At 36.2% G+C, this 6601-nt stretch overlaps 1 long non-coding RNA gene across 1 annotated transcript; it reads right to left on the bottom strand.

The window, feature by feature from the left end:
- Positions 1-3658: 3658 nt before the first annotated feature.
- On the bottom strand, positions 3659-5324 carry LOC140226514 (uncharacterized). The gene is made up of 3 exons (XR_011900975.1): positions 5260-5324; positions 4410-4478; positions 3659-3778 (listed from the first exon to the last, which is right to left on the bottom strand). It is a non-coding gene; the product is annotated as an uncharacterized lncRNA (long non-coding RNA).
- Positions 5325-6601: the final 1277 nt, after the last annotated feature.

Genomic DNA, 6601 nt, shown 5'->3' with positions numbered 1-6601 from the left:
CCCGTTTTACGAGAACACAATATCCTATAATTTCCTGAATAACCTAGTGATAAATGGGTCATACTGCTCAATATATAGAGTGGATTTTCCCTATTGACTTGCGCACAATTGTTTTCTTATTTTCAATGCTTTGTTCTTGTTGGTTTTTTTTCCTAGACTGTCATTGGTTATTGCTGAAATATATATCTTTAAAAATAGAATGCCCTCTCGAAAGGGCCTTATTCAAGGAAAAGAATTGTGATCGTTAAATTGTCGATAAAACTTCCTTATTTATTTTTTTTTCTTGCTTGTAATGTTAAATATGTGAGACCCACAGAGTAGGTTGTATGATACTGAGGTTTCCCAGACTTTTTCAAAGGAGGTAACGTACTATATACCCTCCTTAATTCTTTTGTTTACCCATGTCCCATTTTAGACGCAAGTGTTCTTTATTCTTGGCGTTCTTCCATGGATTCGAATTGAATAGCTCGAGTATGAAGTTGGTAGAATAAAGCACTGCTTTTTCATTCGATATACGATCGTCATATCAATTTTGTAACAGCTTGTGACGTCAATGCCCACAGAAACACAACAAACAAAATGAGTGAGCGGAGTTGGTGAAGGAACCATCAAATTTATTAGCTTTGTACACGAATCTAGACAAATCCAGATTTATTACAGCTGTATAATATGTTTATGTTGGTTATCATTATACATTACTCATAGGCCTACTTTAATGATGTTGACATACCTATTCTTTATATCCCAATTCCTGTGTAAAGTTTCACGACATTGTACGTGGCCCAAGCCTGTATAATAAAGTCGTTAAACGTCACTCTGGTTGGCCGTGGTATTATTGTATTATCGCCCTTCCCGTTTCTAAAATTCTTAAACAGACTGTGTGGCAGTTTTCCACATTGTTTGGGAAAACTCTTCACTAACTATTTCTTTCCCTGCTTACAGGGACTTTCGACAGAGTGCTCAACAATAATGAAGTTCAGGGTTTTTCTGTTTGTTTGTATATTTTAGCGGAAATAGGCGGCTCTACAAGCGTGCGAAGGGTTAAAGGTTAAAGGGGATAGTAACTGGTCAGTGGGAATCAGTGGGAATGCCACTGTGGGTTTTGAGTGGTATTTGAACATAGGACATTATATTTTTGCAAGAGGATAGTTCGAGTCCGACACACTATATAATTATACATGATACATCCTCACTACTTCACCACCATACCACGGCAAACCGTGAATCAGGAAAGAATAATATGGTACTACAATCCACAGCATCCCCTTTCGCCTATAGTAGGTGTATAATTGACGTGCTGTCTAATAAGACCGAATAATTAGTCGATCAACACTTTCAACCAATATTCATACCAGAGCTTAACAAGTCAAATACATGTATACACATAAGTACCTCTCTGTTCGGTGACGGCTGAGTGTACATAGATTTTACTAAAGAAATTCATGGTGCAATAACATCTTACAAGCTTTCCAAATGATAACTTAATTAACTCGAGATGTGTTTATAAACGCGCGTAGAAACAAAGATGTAGATGCGAATTTCTTCTGCCAGAATTGAAGCATAAACCGATTCCTGAGTTCAGAGTCATTCTAATTTTAAGACGGTATAAATCTTATGTAGCGATAGATGGGCTTGTTTTCAGCACACGATGGATAAAGTTTATGCCTTCATACATAAAGTATCGAAGCGTAACCCGTATTGTATATGATGTGTGTGTGTGTGTGTGTGTGTGTGTGCGTGCGCACGCGTGCAGTATTTAAGTGTGCGTTTTTGGAATTAAAATCTCTAGCTACTCTGAACATTATTAAAAAAAAACCCAACAACCCAACATCTCTTAATAATAATAATGATAATAATAACAATAATACATTACATTTGTAATGTGCTTAATACAATGTTTCTAAGCACACAGGGAAGAGACGAAAGGAAAGATGAAAAATGAGGGAAAACAGACAGGTCAAACCATAAAGTAAGAATAACCTGACAAAAATCAATGTGTACCAGTAATTAAACACATACAATAATTGAATTACACTCAACACATTAAGTTAGGGAAGGAATCAATATGGGAAAAGATAAGTTTTAAGTAGTGCCTTAAATGATTCTACTGATGGGGCTTGTCGTATATGAATGGGTAAATTGTTCCAAAGCTTGGGTGCAATAACTGCGAATGAGCGATCTCCGTAACGTGTCTCAGTGCGAGGTCCAGGTAACAGTTGCTGGTAGTTACTTCACCATCTCCCATCTATAGTAGTATTTTAGTCGAGGTAGTGTGTAGTTGATCGCGAAACGGTGCACCGGCTGTTCTATTCCAGGACTCTTACAACTCAGTGTGCTCGATTTGATCGTCGATGTTCAACACGCTGCGCCTTTTCCGCCTCCGTTTGTTGTTCGGATGTGCTCGGCCAAATCTCACGGTGTTGAAAGGCGAGTTCTTGGCGAATGTAATATTGCCGACTATGATGGCGTCGTTCTGGAAACTACTCCTATCCATAAGTACTGAGGAACCTGAAGGACAAATTTGATGTTGGTGAACTTGTGTGATTTCCCACATACAAGAGTAACAGTAGTTATGATGCCTAAGATTATCATTTTGTTGACCTTTTGCTATTCGGGTTCGTTATTCCGAAGGTTCGTTATTCCGAAGGTTCGTCAATCCGGAAACGAATTAAGGTTCATCATAGCGAATTCTAGGTTCGTAGTAACGAAACACACTTATTGCCGATACACAAGGGTTCCTTACATTTAAAAAGGGTTGGTTAATTCGAAGGCTCGTTATAACGCAGGTTCGTTCATTTGAAAATGAAATAAGGTTCGTTGATCCTAAATAATGAAAGGACAGCGCATGGGAACTACAGAAAATGTTGTTTTTGATTAACGAACCTTCTGAAAAACGAACTTTTATTTTTTTCTGACGAGGTCATGAACCTTCGAAATAACGAACCTTTCGTCTTGACGAACCTTTGGAATAGTGAACCGTGTTTATACTCCACAATTCAGTAACTGCAACGCCTTATACCCTAATGATCATCGTTTTGAGATTTCATCCCGACTGAAGCTATTCTGAGCGAAGAGGACATCCCAACCCTGCTGGAAAGAACAGTGTCCCATCAGTGTGTTCACACTGTGTTCACATAGTCGGCTTTGTGAAAACGTTCTGATTTAACAGTATGAAGATGATTTCACAGTGTAATATGATTTTTCAAACAGTGTTCACATAGTAGTGTTCTGTTTCACACTGCAAACTTATGATTCATAATGTGTTCACAGTCTTGAATAGCAATGCAAAGAGCTTTTACATTGATGCAAACCTATAATTCGTAATGTGTTCACAATGTTGAATAACAGTGTGAAGAGATTTCACACTGTGTTTTACAAAGTGCCCACACTGTGTTTCACATTACGTTTCACACTATGGGACACTGTGTCTCTCCAGCAGGGATCGTTATTGTTGCTTTATTTCTTATTGTTTCATGTTACCAATCCCCGACCCCCCCGCCCCCCCACACACACACTGTGTGGATAATAATCATAGTGTACTGTACACGAAACACTTTGACTTCCATAATTCTCTTTTTGTAATAAACTATATCCGCTATTTACTTCACGTCGAAGATTCTGCCCATGAAAATAAAGTTCGAATCTTGTTACCTTTCTGATGCTGGTCCATGGTGAAGTGGGCGGTAATGATTTTATTCTCGTGGTGGAAAGAGAAACCAGCCTGCTTCATGCCCGCCTCGATATCGGACTGAAAGAGAACTGTGTGGAAGATGGCCACCTTGGAACCAAAAACAAATAGACGATCGAAAGAAACAATAAAAGGGTGCTAAACACAAACGCCGTAAAACAGATTGTTTGGAATAATTCAAACATTCTTCTCAAGAGAGGTAAGTCTGTTGGCCTGCAACATTACTGGCAGTATATTTGAGAAACACAGCATTATATCATTAGTATTTTGTAGTAATATTGGTCAGTGAATTACCAAACATAGCCTCGATAGAAAGAAACAAGAATGAGATGGTAACCTTCTCCCATGAGCAAAATATATCGTTATTTCTTTTGTTTGCTTGTTTTCTATGAGAAAAGTTTTTTCTATGTCTCATACCTTAATGATATATATATATATATATATATATATATATATATATATATATATATATATTATTTATTTATTTATTCATCTATTTGTATATATATATATATATATATACACACATATATACATATATATGTATTTAAGTATTATAAATATAAAGACCTACACGCTGCGTATGTCATAAATTTTCCAAGATAGGTATGTCCAAAGAACTCCTTTACAGGGATCCACTGTATTTCGGATTCGCCATGCTACAATTATGATTTAATATGTGAGTTCCGTATGTCAAAATACGTCGTCTACAGTAACTCACTTCATCAAACATTCCCCTGAAGAACCTTTGTGAACTATCGCGGCCGAGGTACATCTTTGTTTGGGAATCCTGTTTGAGATAGACAAAAACAAATGACAAAGAATGAGCAGTTTTGTTTATTTGTTCGTTTTTAATTCTTTCCCTTGAGAGGATGGTGACGCCCTTCATCGGGTAAAATGAAAACAGAGGAGCGAAAAAAAAGGGACGAAACTTATTTTCAAACAGATACTCTAGTTTAGATGATAATCACTAATCATTTCCTGCGTGCTTTACTTTGCTCAAGCAGCTCCGCCGTTATAGTCAACATAATGATGCAGATGAATTCAATTCAATTCAAAATGATTTTATTTCCATATAAAGTAATACAAAGTAATATACATAACGCTAACATGAGAACATAATATTGAAAGGAACTTTGAATCTCGTAAGTTTCAACAAAAAATTACAATTATTATAATGATAAACTCTGGTTTGGATAGATAAACAAGTAAGCAATACAATCTTAATTTATAACTCTACATGGAAAAGAGGAATTCACAAGAGAAGCACAGCTTGTAAAATTTGTGAATTACTCTAGGTGAGGGCATCTCAGGAATTGCGGATAGCCAAAGGAAAGATTTTTTTTTTTTAATTTTTTATGTAGAGTTATTACTCAATCATACACTGAATCAATAAATCAAACTAACAAACAAACAAACTGAGCTTTCTTTCACTTACACTGCAATAGCCTTTAAGACTTTAGTACAACGTAATCACGTGCTTACATGTGTCTGCGATAGCAAACGTGTTTATAATTTAGAACAGTACATAATCATAATACTCAGGACACTTTCACGTTTGACCAACTCACCCAGCCTTGTATCATTTGCAGGTCTGTCGATGCCATCACCCCACTAAGAAACACTCTGAAATCAACTGTTTACGTTTGGAAGAAAGAAAAAGAAAGATTTTACTTCTTTCCGAGTTGCTATGGCCATTATGAAAGGCAGCACAGAAAGAACGAGTAAAAAATAAGTTGGGAAGGAACATGTACTTGAAAGGTAAAGGCGATAAAGATTATTATCGGACCATCACAGAGCACTCTTGGGGTATTCTGAATTAATGTAATTATTTAATTGTGACGCAACAGTTCCGCAAGATGCCTTGTATTTATGGGGAGATTCTTCCTCCCTCTTTCCCCAAATAAAAAACACAACAACTTCACAACAATTCTACAGACAAGAAATATCCCCCTGTCAAAAATTAAATAATAATAAGAAGAAGCACAAACTACCATAATGAGTATCAAAACTGATTGATTGATTCATTGGTTGCTTCATTGATTGAAAGGTATTTTACCAAAAATCGTCCACGGCAATCCACAGGCTGACTTGCTTACACTTTTACATGAAACTATGCAGTTTGAATACATCGGAATTTGGAGAAGACAATAACAGATTCATAGAATGAAAGATACCAAAAACATCCGTCTAATATATTGCACATTAAAATCGACCCTTTCCACAAAACGAAGCAAATCTTAAGGTTGTAATTTCTACATACATTACATAGTAAGCGATAATTATTATTATAATGTCATATCTTACCGCCTGGCTGACAGCTGACCGTCACGTAAATCCACTCATTATAAGTGACCCCTGACATCTCTGCCGTGACGTCACCATATTGTCCAATAAGCGTACTGCATTGAACAAATTGCGATGGATAGATTACTGCGCAACAATGAGACTGGTGAAAAGAATAGTTTCAGGAATGATATTCACAGATCACCAGTCCTCCTTTGCCAAGTTTGTATCACAATTTCAAATGTCGTAGACATGTCGAACATTGGGGGCTTTTATAATAAACGTAGGGACAACTTATTTATCGGCTCATGCAGATCCTTCATATACTGTGAAAAATCAGTAATATTCAAGTCATATTCCTTTCTAATATGCTTTTTTTTTAAAGGTGAATGAAACCTAAATAGAAATGGAAGTCTACAGACGTGAATCAAAACCAAACGCATTGGTACCACCATGAAATACATAGACAAATAAATGAACATATAAATAGCTACATGTAAACATACAAACAATGAATGAATGAATGACGAAACAAATAAAAAGATGAATAAACACATAGATACATTAGAAAACATAAAAATAAAATCAAAGTGAATAGTTAACTTACTGGTTCTGGACATACAAATT

The sequence above is a fragment of the Diadema setosum genome, chromosome 3, assembly GCF_964275005.1.
Source record: "Diadema setosum chromosome 3, eeDiaSeto1, whole genome shotgun sequence".
Lineage (NCBI taxonomy): Eukaryota > Metazoa > Echinodermata > Echinoidea > Diadematoida > Diadematidae > Diadema > Diadema setosum.
This window is presented reverse-complemented; position numbering and strand designations above follow the sequence as displayed.